At 40.3% G+C, this 14,728-nt stretch overlaps 1 protein-coding gene and 1 pseudogene across 1 annotated transcript in view; both read left to right on the forward strand.

The window, feature by feature from the left end:
- The window catches only part of ATF7IP2 (activating transcription factor 7 interacting protein 2), a 132,953-nt gene that overhangs the window by 14,964 nt on the left and 103,261 nt on the right, over window positions 1-14,728 (forward strand). The window lies entirely within an intron of this gene.
- Window positions 11,508-14,728, forward strand: part of LOC148534561 (uncharacterized) — a 37,133-nt pseudogene continuing 33,912 nt past the window's right edge.

Genomic DNA, 14,728 nt, shown 5'->3' on the forward strand with positions numbered 1-14,728 from the left:
CTAAAAAAAAATGACTTGCTTACTGATGTTAGAAGTTAAATGAATATTAAAACTGTTTTGGTTTAATTCATCGCAAAACACAGCTAAATTTTCTTCGTCTCCTTCCTACACTAATAAAATATCAATAAAACGAAACCAATTTCAATATTGTGGTGGAATCTATTAGTCCATATAAATTGCTCCTCCCACCACTCCATAAAAAGATTGGTGTATGCAGGAGCGAAGCGGGTCCCCATCGCTGTTCCCTTTTTGTTGGTAGAAATTTTCATTGTACCACAAGTTATTTTCTAAAATAAATTTAATTCCTTCACTAATAAAATCAATCTTACTCCTTTCCATATTTTAGTTAAGAGAAATTTCACTGCCTCTATACCATGGGTGGTCGATAATCATATAAAACGAACTTACGTCCACAATCACTAAAATGTTATTATCTTTCCACCTTAAATCTTTCAATCTATTACTCCATATAAATTGCTCCTCCCACCACCCCATAAAAAGATTGGTGTATGCAGGAGCGAAGCGGGTCCCCATCGCTGTTCCCTTTTTGTTGGTAGAAATTTTCATTGTACCACAAGTTATTTTCTAAAATAAATTTAATTCCTTCACTAATAAAATCAATCTTACTCCTTTCCATATTTTAGTTAAGAGAAATTTCACTGCCTCTATACCATGGGTGGTCGATAATCATATAAAACGAACTTACGTCCACAATCACTAAAATGTTATTATCTTTCCACCTTAAATCTTTCAATCTATTACTCCATATAAATTGCTCCTCCCACCCCATAAAAAGATTGGCGTATGCGGGAGTGAAGCGGGTACCCATCGCAGTTCCCTTTTATTAATAGTATTTTTCATTGTACCACAAGTTATTTTCTAAAATAAATTTAATTCCTTCACTAATAAAATCAATCTTACTCTCCATATTACTTTTAGTTAAGAAAAATGGCACTGCCTCTATACCATGGGTGTGGTCAATAGTCTATAAAGAACTTAATTTCTTATTTATCTTTCTACCTTAAATCCTTCAATTTGTTCAGAACATCGGTGGTGTCCTTCAAATAGGACTTAAGTTTCAATACCTCAGACTGTAAATGATGATCTATGACGTGCGAGAGGTCAGAGGTGGCTGAATCCGTCCTGACCATGATAGGTCGTCCAGGGGGATTCGTTGTATCATTATGGAAGGATATAGAATATAGGGATCATTTGGTTTTCTTAAAAAATATTTTCCTGCTATCATCCCTACTAATTTATACTTTTGTAACAGACGTTTGAGATTTTTATTCATTTTGTCATTGGGATTGCTTTTCAGATGTATCTCCTATCATTAAGCTGCCTCAATATCTCTTTATCATACGCAGGTTCTCCCCAGGAAATTTTTCCAGCCGGATGGCATCAAGAAGTAGCCGGGTGGGGGCCTTCGGAATAATAAAATGTTTTAAATCCCGACCTTATAATGCTTTAAACTTGAAATAACAATTTTTTTTATTCTCTTCTTCTTAAAGGCCCAGATACTGTCCCCACTTGCAGGCTACACAGGATATATTTTTTATACAGCTCTACAGATACTGGCCCCACTTGCAGGCTCTCTTTAATCAGTTTAGGTGACTGTTCCCACATTAAATTTTATACAAGAGGATGGATCTTTGCCCTCCAGCCTGACACTGCCCCTGCATTGTAATGGACAATTACTACCGCCCCAATGCCATATCCCCTGCTTGGCACTCTCCCCTGACCCAATGCCGCATCCCCAGCCCGGCACCTCCCCCCGCCCCAATGCGCTGTGTCCCGTCACCTGAAACCTTCGTTAACATGTCCTTAGTGCCGGCGGACACGGAGCCTCCAATGTGAACAATGTGATGTTGGCGCAGCTCAGCATTGCATCCCGTGTCCATGGCAACAAGGACACATTAAGAGTGACCGGGAATGCAATGCATTGGGGCAGGGGAAAGAGCCCGGCAGAGGCTGTTTCTGCCGGCGATGCGCCCGCAGAAAACAGCCTGGGAAGAACACTGATACTTAATGGAGTCCATGATGACAACCCCCCCCTTTTGTTGGTGGGTTTTATAGTAATCTCAGTATTTTTACTTCAATTTGATTTAAAGAGAAGCTCCTACAAAATTTAAGTTGTCAGGTTTTCCCCATTTGGGTTGTAAATGATCTAATTCCTCTGATTAGTTTATTAAAGCTCTGTATAAAGCAGCCCCTCTGAAATGTGGGGTTGAAGGTGGGTTTGGGCTTAAATACCTCTACCCTTTCCACTTTCTCCCCTTTTGTGACCCATATATTTTTTAAGAGATACCTTTTTTTATAAATTGTAGGTCTAAGTAAGTTTCAAACTTAAAATATTTATTATCAGGTGCAAATTTGAGTCCTTTTTAAAACTTTATTTTCTGTCAGAACATGTTTACTTAAATTAAAGATTTTAGTTTCTCTGATTTCATCTACTTCTGCAGAGGGTTGAATTTCTTCAAAATTTCCCGTCAAAGACCTCATTGGACTTCTTTCCTTTCCTTCTTTCCCTTTTCCTCTACTCCCTCTCTTTTTCTTTTTGCCTGCTAGTACTCTGCTCTCTTCCATCTCATTCCTAAAAAATCTTCCTCATTAAAGATATTGAACCTTTTGTAGAAATGGGATTGTTTCTAATTTTGTATTGGTCTTTGGCGTGCCATTAATCTCTTATATAAAAGGTGTCCCTTATAGGGGTGTAAACATACCTATTTTTGTAGGGATGGAATTGTCGTCCCCTTCCCTTAATGTTCTCTCTCCTTTCTCTCTTTTCCTCATAAGCCCTTTTTCTCCTAATAGGGGTAAAATATCTATTTCTCCTCCAACTTATTCTTTGGGGACTTAGTATCCTCTCTGTTCTACTTTTCTCTTGTACGGGATTGGCACTTGAGAAGGAGAAAAAATATATTTATATAGAAAACCCAATGATCACTATATTCTATATCCTACCTAAAATCCATAAGGATACAACGAATCCCCCCGGATGACCTATTGTGGCTGGGACGGATTCAGCCACCTCTAACCTCTCGCACTTCATAGATCATAATTTACAGTCTGAAGTATTGAAACTTAAGTCCTATTTGAACTAAATAATATGTAAAGGTGTAAGATTTTATTTTTTTTTATTAGTGAAGGAATTTAAATTTATTTTAGAAAATAACTTATTTTGGTACAATGAAAAATACTACAAATAAAGGGAACAGCGATGGGTACCCGCTTCGCTCACGCATATGCCAATCTTTTTATGGGGTGGTGGGAGGACCAATTTATATGGACTAATAGATTCCACCACAATATTAAAATGGTTTCATTTTATTGATGTTTTATTAGTGTGGGAAGGAGATGGAGAAAATTTAACTGTGTTTTGCAATGAATTAAACCAAGACCGTTTTAATATTCATTTAACTTTTAACATCAGTAAACAAGATGTTAGTGTTTTCAGTGATCGCGGTGAGTGACAGAATATGTGGGTCCCAGGGACCCACCACTTTAAAAAAAAAAAAGGGGTCCTACCTGACCATTTCTGGTCCCATCATAATTTATGCTTTAGAGCTCCCCATATGCCTCTCAGACCTCCCCACATGCCCCTAAAATGCCCATCTTATACTCCCAACAGCGTCAGATATCCCCACATGCCCCTTAAATGCATGTTTTAATGCCTCCATTATCTTTCAGATAATATGACTTGTCTGTAACAGAAGATTACAGCACCAGTTAGGTGTAAATCCCTCTATATAATGTAATTTCTCAATGTGTGTCTCTTATCTCATCCGTGTTATTTGTAAACCAAAAATTGTGAAAGTTATCTTGCACCCCCCCAACAATATGGGTGTCAGCTCAATCAGAAAACAATGTACCAGTGGTGATCTGTTACATGCAAAAAAAAATGAAAATACAAAACTGTCAGAGAGCGCCTAACATGCTTAAATAACCTTATATGTATGTATAAGTAAATCAAATGATTATATCATCTGCACAACTAAAGTGCTGAGTGCAAATGATCCTTCATTTAATACATTTTCTAAATAAATATCAATGATATTTCATAAACGTGCTACAGTGCATAAAGTGCAAATTGATAAAAATTGCAGCAAATTCATTTAAAAGTGCATAAATAAATTTTTAATACGGCACAACAATAATATCCTTTCCATATGAAGGATAAAAAGACATAAAAATGAACAAGATATAGATAAAATCGATTAAAAAAAAATTTGAATAAATAGGAGCTTCCTATTCTCTTCCCATTCATGAACTTGCCCTTTTAATCAGATAAGCTACAATTTTTTATCCCTATTCAAAAAAAAAAAAAAATTCTTTACCTTTGTAATTAATTCATGAGTGTCCCATTTTAAAGTGATAGTATGGTTAGCCTATGAAAAATGCTTTAGGTAATAATAAGCATATTTATCAAAGGATAAATGCCCAGTCTTCACACATTATGCCACACATTATTTCACACAGCAATGCCCGGCCTTTACACATTATGCCGCACATTGATGCCCTTTACACATTATACCACACAGCAATGCCCGGCCTTTACACATGCCGCACATTGATGCCCTTTACACATGCCACACAGCAATGCCTGGCCTTTACGCGTTTTGCCACACTGCCATGCCCGGCCTTTACACATTATGCTGCACATTATGCAATGCAGTAATACCCCTTTGCAAATGATGCTGCACATTAATGCCCTTTAGTCCCCCTGTGCATTGCCTCCAGTAGTAGTCCCCCCTATGCATTGCCCCAGTAGTAGTCCCCCCTATGCATTGCCTCAGTAATAGTCCCCCCCATGCAGTGCCCCCAGTAATAGTCCCCCCAATGCAGTGCCCCCAGTATTAATCCCCCCTATGCAGTGCCCCCAGTATTTATTCTCCCCCTATGCAGTGCCCCCAGAATTTGACCCCCCTATGCAGTGCCCCCAGTAGTGACCCACCTATTTGCCCTTTAGTGACCTGGGCCTAATGCCCAGGTCACTCACCCCTATTTGTGGGGCAGATACCTTCAAGTGGGCCTAATGCCCCTATGGGGCCCGGGCCTTGTGCCCGCCTATATACCTACAGGGCTATTGCCTGAATTTATCACATGGGCCTAGTGCCTGACAACCCTGGTGGTCTAGGGAGGGGTTAAATACCGGTGGCCCAAGGCTGCCTACTCTTACGGTGGAAGAGTTAGCTCTTTTTCTTTCCACCCCAGCAGTCCTCTCCGGTCCTCAGCTTCATCCTTCTGCCTCTGGCCTGTCCTGGCCAGCAGTGCCGCCCTATTCCTTTCTTCCTCCTTGATCATGCCGTCTTCTGGCCTCTTGCGAAGAGGACCCTGCACTCAAATCCATTAATCCAAAACATCCAAAATGTATATGCAGAAGGTTACCTAACTTAATAATAAGTTAGTAAAGGGTGCCGTTCCCGCAAAGAGTAGGGCGAGTGAAAACTAAAGGGTTTCACAGATGTGGAATGTGTATAATGTGTATGAATCATCAAGGACAACCAAGTAAATGAGAACATTACGTAGCTACTTCAATTAAGACTGAATTCAAGATCAGGGATTTTATCACATGCAACAATAAATATTAAATTTATTTAATAGTGTTCCTGTGGCCTACAATATATAGGCTGCATCTCCAGAACCTTGAGAGAAAGATGGGCAGAACACATCAGAAACATTAAAAAACTATATGAAAACCATTTCTTATATAAGCATTTTAATGAATTTCATGAATGTTCAGCCAAACATCTAAAATACATTATAAGAATGAAACCGTTAGAAGGACATTGGAGAAGAAAAGATGTTTTCTATCACTTTAGCACAATCAGAAATTGAAATTAACATTAGGGTTAAAAACCTTGACACCACATGGTTTGAATGTGGATTTCGAGCTGAATTGTTTCTTTGATTTTTATGTGTTAAAATTTTATCTTCTTAATTTTTTTTTTTTTAGTATTTTTATTACAAATTTTCTTCCCCCTTCTTATTTATATGCATTTCTGCTAACATTTTTTTACTCCTTTTCAAGTAAGATGTTTTTATGTACACCTTATGGACACAGTCATCTTAATTTGAAATGTAAACAATAATGAGACCGGAATATGTATCAAGGGAGATGCGTTCCAAGCCTCTCACCCGATACCGGAAGTGCGCAAATGCGACCTCCAGTAACGAGAACCCGGAAGTGCACTGACGCGACTTTCGGCAACAGCAACTCCGTCCCGTCGGCCAGTAAGTAATAGGCCAATCCTGTCTTTAGTGGCAGAAGAAGGGGGACAACTAATGTGGTATGCCCAGCATGAACTTAGGAGTATGTTTAGAGCACTCCAGCAGGGGAATGAAGTACCGGAAGTTCGCGGACGCAGTTTTCGGTAATAAGGTAAATGGGAAGTTAAGGAGATAGTGGAGGTATGCGTTCCACCAGTGGAACGCAATTTAAGATTTTGTGATACCTACACCAATTCTATTGCACATCAAAAGGTCCTTTTTGGGTACAGTGGGATAGGGTAGTAAGGATTCTCGAAAAACTAAGGAAAGGATGCATAAGGGACTCTATTTGTGGTGTTATTGTGATGTAAATGTAATGACTTGGATCCTCCCCCTGAATCTACCAATCGGGAATGTAAGGGGGATATAAGGATATTTGACCACCAACTTAGCACACCTGGGAAAAGACTGTGAAGGAGTTGAAACGCTTTGGTGGAGTGCTGCAGGAACCGGTATACAGTAACATCTGGGCGAGGACTGTACATCAAGAGTGGTAATTCCAGGTTCTGTTTCCAGGAGGTCCCTGGAGTAATTAACTCAAAATGTGATTTGGTGTGCATTATACATCACCCTACGCTGCTTATTATGTTGGTGATGGATTTGTTTAAAAAAAAATTGTTTTTAAGTGATGCATGATTAAAGGCAATATTACACTATTCTCTGGTGGTTTTTTTTGCTATATATGTTTTGTATGAGGAGAACACCGGTTGGAAATCGAATTCTTCTAAATAATCACACTCTGAGGAAGGAGGAGTGCTGAAATAATTGAAATCATATGAACATCAGTACTTCTGACTTTGAAAGAAGCCTCATTTAACTTTGAACTAATTTTTCAAGTCCGTGACTGCATTTTTTTCATTTCTAAAAACTTGTCATTTTACCCTGGGAGAGTGTGCAAAAAAACCGACCATTACATTTGTTTTTCTCCTCTTTACTTATATTTGTACTTAAATCTGATGTTCCAGGAGTTGTCATTGAGACTTTGACAGAAGATTTTGAGGTTTTCTAGTGATCCTTTCCAGAAAAAAAGGACGTCATCTATGTATCGGCTCCAGGATACCAGGTTTAAGCCCCAAGTAGGATGACGCCAGATGTTCTCCTCCTCTTCCTTCTCCTCCTCCCATTTGACGAAGAGGCTGGCATAACTTGGGGCAAACCTGGTACCCATCGCCGTGACGATCCGCTGGCTAAAGTAATCTCCATTGAAATTAAGTAGTTATTATGGAGAAAAAATTGCATCCCATAATTCGGGAACTCTCTATTTTATTTTTATCCAAATTTGTGCGGTCCAAGAACCCGGATACAGCTTCCAACCCCTTGGTATGATCTATTATGGTATATAGTGTTGTGATGTCTGCTGATACCATAAACATCTTTTCCTCCCATCTAATATTTTTCAATTTTATTAACATATCAGTGGTGTCTTTCATATATGACTGGTTCTTTTTCACTGTAGGCTACAAGTGATGATCAATGAATGCCGAGAGCTTGCTGGTAAGACTGGCTGTGCAAGTGATCTTCCCGGTGGATTTTTTTCATCTTTGTGGATTTTAGGAAGTATGTAGATTGTGGGGGTTGGTGAGTTCCAGAAAATCCTTTTCTTCCTTAGAAATAGAGGTCTTTTTAAGATGATCCTCTAGTAACTTTGAGAAGCTATTATGAATCTTCAGAGTCTGTCATTTTTTATTTGGAATATAATTCCCCTTGCAACTGGTGATAAATCTCTTGCTCGTACCAATCTTGTCCATGATCACAATGCTGCCCCCTTTGTCAGATGGTTTATTTACTATATTTCTATCTTCTTGTAAAATCTTGACAGCCAATCTCTTTCCAGGACATATTCTATTTTTTTGATGTACCTCTTTTTATAAATTTTTCTTCTTCAGGGTCCATAGGGCTCCACAGAGAGACATTGGTGTGTTGGTGGGATCGGTAGGGCCTGGCACCAACAGCAAACCATTTCGATCCCAGGATGCTCCGGTACTTCACCCTATAGCCCACTCACAGCCTGAGGGCAACTCTGTTTCATTGGTGTTCGGCAATAGCTGGGTCACCATTTTTAACAGTGGGGCTGCTTTAAGAAGCCCAAGCTGATTGATTTATTTTTATTTCTAGTGCTTTGAACTGAGCAGCAGAAAAAGACTGTCCCTTGGACGTCTGCACTGCTGCTCCACCCCTCCGTGGCGCTGTGACACCAAGCACCACCTAGGTACTCTCGGCGGGGCTCTGAGGGGGACTAGCTAGCAGGCTCCATGGACCTCACACTGCAGCCCGGAATCCAGCGGAAGGGAAGGCGGCGTCTTTAAGCAGTCTAGCCTCCGGTCTCAGGAGACGGACCGGAGGCGCTGATGTGGACACTGGTGTGTCCACAACTCCACTAGACCATCGGGGCAGTAATATACTGGCGCAGAGGCATATTCAGAGGCCGGGGGCCCGGTGGTTAATGTCAGCATGGGGAGAGGGCGCTCTCCCTGCAGCCCCTCCCACAGCGTAAGGTGCCATCCACTGCAGCATAGCCGTTCCCTGAGTTGCTCTCTCACCCTCCGCCCCTTAGAGATGTGCGGCAGCCATTTTCTGCTTCACAGGTCTCTGGGAATGTTGGGTCCAGTCTCCCTGTATACCTCTCCCACGGGCCAGGTTATACAGCGCTTTATCCTACCAGCCACTGCGGTATGTGTAGTTGATTTTAGTGCAAATTGCAGATATATACTATGTTGTTGTTTTTTTCTGCATTTGTATGTGACTTGTGCTACCACTGATCTCTACTTTCTATACTGTCAGTTTATACCTTCCCTTTATTCTAATTTACCCTGACATACTAAAGCGTAGGTGGTTCATTGTACTTCACATCTATATATTTGTGAGGGCTGTCACATAATATATAGTGTGGTTGCACACTACACGGTGCCATAGTACACATACTGCAGGGTGTTCACTGCACTGTATCATACTGTATTTTATTTTTCTTGTGGCTATGTTTGTCAGAGGAAAGAATAGCAAGCAGACTGATGCTGATGCTCCTACTCTGATGTCTTGTAAGTCTTGCTCAGTGGGCTTAGCCCCAGAGGACCCCCTTCAGGATGGTCTTTGTACTAATTGTTACACTGCCTCAGACCTCTCAGTCCCGGTGTCTCCTCCTCAGGACCCACTTTGGGCTACTGACAAAAATTGTGGACCACTTAGTCCCCGTGGTAGGTTCCCCTGTGGCATGGCCACAGCAGGTACTCCCTGCAAATCCTTTGCCTCCCATGGGTAGACGTACTGTCTACCTCCAGTACAGAGTTTGGCTAATACCTCTACAGTTTTACAGCAAATGCTACATAAGGAAAAGCCTTTACCTACTAAACGTGCTGCGTTCTCTTCACAGTCCACCCAGTTATCTGATTCTGATATATCATCTGGTGAGGCAGAAGACGCAGACCTCTCTCACTCTGACTCCATCTCAGGAGACGAGGAGCCACCCTCTAAATTAAATATAGAACCAGAGCAATATAGATCTCACAGTATGATGGACTGTTTTAGTAAAGAAAAAATATGCTAATTTATTCAAATATTTGACGGTGCACCATTTAATATTTGAATAAATTTGCATTGATTTTTATTACTAAAACTGTCCATTATACTGTGAGAGATCTATATAGCGCTGGTTTCTTTATATATCATTCTGTGATTATTACTAGGGACTGACTAACCCTTTTCCAGCTGCTTTGTTTAACAGCATGTCGGCATTATTGTTCTCTAAATTAAATATACCTGCTCTTGTGAGAGCTGTAAAATCTATTGTACAAATAGAAGAGGAAGCATCCGCTCCTAAGAAACAACCACTTTTTAAACAACAAAATGTAGTTTTACCAGAGTTCCCTCACTCTGACCAGCTATCTGATCACATGGCGAAGCATGGAATATGCCCGGTAAAAGGTTTCAAATTCCAAAGCGCTTAAGTTCCTTTTACCGTCTTCCAGCTACTGATTGCACTAAATGGACTCTCATGTAACACGTCTGGTTAAGAATGCCACCTTACCCATCCATACTGCAACCTCCTTGATGGAGACTACAGATAGGCGTATAGAAGCTTGTCACAAATCCATATACTCTCTTACAGCAGCTATTACTCGTCATGCGAGGGCTCCGGCCCTAGAAGAGACATTTCCCCCTAATGCTTCAAGGGAACAACTATTTTACATATCTCACATTAGAGATGCAGCCTCCTACTTGGGAGAAGCAGCTATGGATACTGCTCTCTTGGCCTCCAGGATATCTAAGACTTTAGTAGTGGCCCGCCGTATTGTTTGGCTCCATTCCTGGAAAGCAGGCTCTGGCTCAAAAAAGGGCTCTTTTTATTCTGGAGATATTCTATTTGGTCCATAATTAGTTAAATTGTGACTACTTTGGCAGCTTCCAAGACTGCATTCCTGCCCTCTACATATAATACAAACCCTCGGACATCATCCTTTTGGTCCTTTTCACAGTCAAGGAAAAGCGAAGTGTCAGTCCTTTCCATGGCATCAGCCAAGGTCTCCAACCCTAGGGCCACCAAGCCTGGGCTACTAGATGTCCACCTGCCAAATCTGAGGACAAGCCTACAGCCTGACAGGGAGGGTCTCTCCCAGGATGGGAAGCCGACTTCTTCAACTTGCCCAGTTTCGGCGTCAGACCATATCAGACGCAGGGTTGCACAAAATTGGATTTAAAAAAAAAAAAAATCAAAAACTGATTTATTTGATTTAAACAGGATTTTTTATTAAATGTTTTTTTAAATAAACGTTTAAACATTAAAAATGTTTACTTAGGATTTTTTTATTAATAATTTTTCTTAAGTAAACATTTTTAATGTTTAAACGTTTATTTAAAAAAACATTTAAGAAAAAATCCTATTTAAATCAAATCAGTTTTTTTTTAATTTTTAAAAAAAAATAAAAAAATAAAATTTTATGTAACCCTGAGTCAGACGACTGGGTAAGAGAAGTGGTCTCCCACGGATATGCCCTATACTTAAGGTGACCCTCCCAGCATTTCTTTTTCAGAGGGCCTCCATTGGACCCACTCAAGGCCCTGCTGCTCCAAAAAGCCACTCAGTCCTTTCTGAATTCAGCAGTAATAATTTCAGTCCCCTCCTCACCACGAGGCAAGGGCTATTCTAACCTTTTCCTGGTTCAGAAGCCCAACGGGTCTCATCGGCCAATCCTCAGCTTCAAATCTCTGAACAAATTAAATTTATCAGGGTGCCCAGGTTTCGTATGGAAACCCTCTGCTCTATTATCCTGGCTATGGAGCCTGGGAATTTTATGGTGTCTCTGGACATTCAGGATGCTTACCTACATGTACCTATAGCGGCTTCTGATCAACAATATCTACAGTTTGCTATCCTATAGCAGCATTACCAATTTCAGGCTCTACCATTTGGCCTCTCAATGGCCCCTCTGGACTTTACCAAAATCATGGCAGTTATGGTGGCCTCCCTTTTGTTGTCAAGGGATCATACTACTCCAGTACTTAGACTACCTCTTGCTGTTGGCCAGCTACCCTTCCTTCCTACAAACGCACGGGTGGCTGATCAACTGGAAAAAGTCTTCACTGACACCTTCTCAAAGAATGGTACATTTAGGAGCCATCTTGGACTCTCAGGTTCAGAGAATCTTCTTAACAGACAAGAGCTCCTTAATACAGCAGACTGCTCCGCAGTCACCTAGTGTCAATTCACGCTGCAATGTAGACATTGGGATCAATGGTGTCCACCTTCAACATGATGGAGTTTGCTCAGTTTCGTTCCAGGCCCCTACAACACCTGATCCTATCCAGGTGGAATGGGCTACCCCATCTTCGATCCCAGACGATGGCTCTCCCCCCGCTCAACCCTGGAGGTTTGCCTGTACCTAGCCTGGAGGCTACAGACATTCCATTTAGACAAGGCCCCGTTTGGATTCCGGACTTGTCTCTCCTCACCACGGATTCAAGCCTCCGAGGGTTGGTTGCAGTGACCGGCCAGCACTCCTTCCAGGGCCGCTGTATTCTCATGTAACACGTCTGGTTAAGAATGCCACCTTGCCCATCCATACTGCATTCACCGAGGCAGACTTGCCAATCAATGTCTTGGAACTTCAAGCCATCTACAGAGCTCTCACTCTGGCTCAGGATATTCTTCAGGGCAGGCCAGTACAAGTACAGTCTAACGACGCCACGGCAGTGTCCTACCTCAATAAAAAAAACAAGGGAAAAAGGGTATCTGGGAAAAAGATTCTGCACAGTAAATATATGTATTCCTTAACCAACCGTAAACTTAAATTATGGGAGGAGCGGCCTCTCCCTTCATATTAAAGATGTTGGTGGTGCTCCCTGGAGTCAAAAACTGACCCAATAAATATAGAATTTCTTGCATAGGCAAGACAAGATGACTCCTTTCTGGAGCATTCTTATTGTCACTATAATGTATGTGTTTATGTAAAGTGAAGTGAAAAATAAAAACAATTTTATATACTCATTAAATAAAATGCAATGTAACAAATGACAACATATTAAATTCATATATATCAATTTCTGCTATAGAGTTCAAAATTTATTCTTACTGGCAGGATTAGCATGGACAAATATATTGGATGGTATCCCCTTGACTAAAATTATAACGTTTGAGGGATAATTAGCAGCAGCAAACAGTACCAAGAAAAATATCAATAATGTTGGTTAACACCACACAAAAAGATCTAGTGCTTTTCTTGCTAATAGAACAAGCAGAAACTGCGCCATTATGACCCACACGTCTGAGAGGTGCTGGGAGGTTACCAAGAGCTGGAAGGCGTGGCCGCGACTTAATAGTATCCAGGAGATGGAAAGGCAGTGGGTGCTTTGGACAGACCGGCAGGTTGATGTTAGGACCGGTACGGCAACAGCAGTGGAGCAAAAACTGGGCAGCTACGCGTTTCGTCCCGATCTCAAGACTTTTTCAAGCTTGAAAAAGTCGCGGCTGCGCCTTCCAGCTCTTGGTAACTTCCCAGCACCTCTGACGTGTGGGTCCTAACGGCGCTCCTATACAACGAGTGAGTACAGTCATCAATACAAGCCGTTTTCATTTACCTACAATCTATAACATTCATGCTTCAAATTGAGGTGCTGTGACAGCGGATGGGAGGCTTTGTGGTTGCCAGCCTTTAAAGTGGCTCTTATGAGAACTTCTAACCCTGCAACAATCTAATTGATACAGACCATGATATGGACAGCTGATATATTGTATCTACCATAGGCAGTTGATTGATTTCAATTGGGGGACTCAAACAAAAACAACAAATAAACCCCCTCTTCTTTTTCAACTGTGACAATTGAATTTTTGTACGCTATACAATATTTGCGTTATTCCAGAATACAGCACAGCTGGACATGTATTATCAGTGGAGAATATTTCACAAATAACAATTTTCTATCTAATTTTTTATTTTTTAAATTTTTCATATTCTATTGCTCTTCATATTATTCGCATTTCTACGTGTTATTTGATTGTGTATTGTATATTTTTCTGTTTTTTTTTATCTGATTTACATTAAATTCATGCCTAATTAATTCTTTGTGTATACTAGCGCAGTTTCTGCTTGTTCTATTACCATTTGTGGGGTTGCAATTTCCCCTTTTTTTAACTGCTGCAGATACACTTTAACAGTGTATGTCAAAGTGCCTTGGTACTTTTCCTGTTTGTTTGCCTTTTCTTGCTAATAAATGATTCAACATTAAAACTTGTAGATAAAGGTGTATCTTATATTTACTCTATTACAAAATTATATACCAGAGAAATAGGATCACATCAATCATATATGACCTCTTGATTTGTACCATATCAATGTTGTCAGGTACAGCTTAGAAAATACCAATACAGGTTGAGTCTCCGATATCCAAATACTCCGAAATATGGACTATTTTTGGCATTACTGATATAATGAAACCTTTGATTTTTGATTGTTCAATGTACACAAGCTTTGTCTAAGGCACAAATTATTAAAAATATTGTATAAAATTGCCTTCAGGCTGTGTGTATAAGGTGTATATAATATACAAATGCATTATGTGTGTATATTTGGGTCCATTCCAAAGATATTTCATTATGGCATGCAATTATTCCAAATTCCGGAATATTCCATTATCCAAAGTACCCCTGGTCCCAAGCATTTTGGATATGGGAGACTCAACCTGTACTTCAATACCGCAAAGTATTAAGATGTCTCATAATACATAGAAAATGAAAATCCCCATTCAGCAACACCAGGCATAAAATGTCTCATAATGCTTGTATCTGAGCAACAATAATGCCTACATGAGTAATATTCATATATCATTAGTCATAATTCAAAAACATTGAATGCGCATATATAAAACAAAATAATTCTCTAAAGTATTCCTGTTTCTTGCTCATTGGGATATACAGTGTCTTGCAAAAGTATTCACACCCTTTGCATTTTTCATGTTTTGTTGCTTCACA

The sequence above is a fragment of the Taudactylus pleione genome, unplaced genomic scaffold (genome assembly GCF_031769625.1).
Source record: "Taudactylus pleione unplaced genomic scaffold, aTauple2 ptg000066l, whole genome shotgun sequence".
NCBI lineage: Eukaryota > Metazoa > Chordata > Amphibia > Anura > Myobatrachidae > Taudactylus > Taudactylus pleione.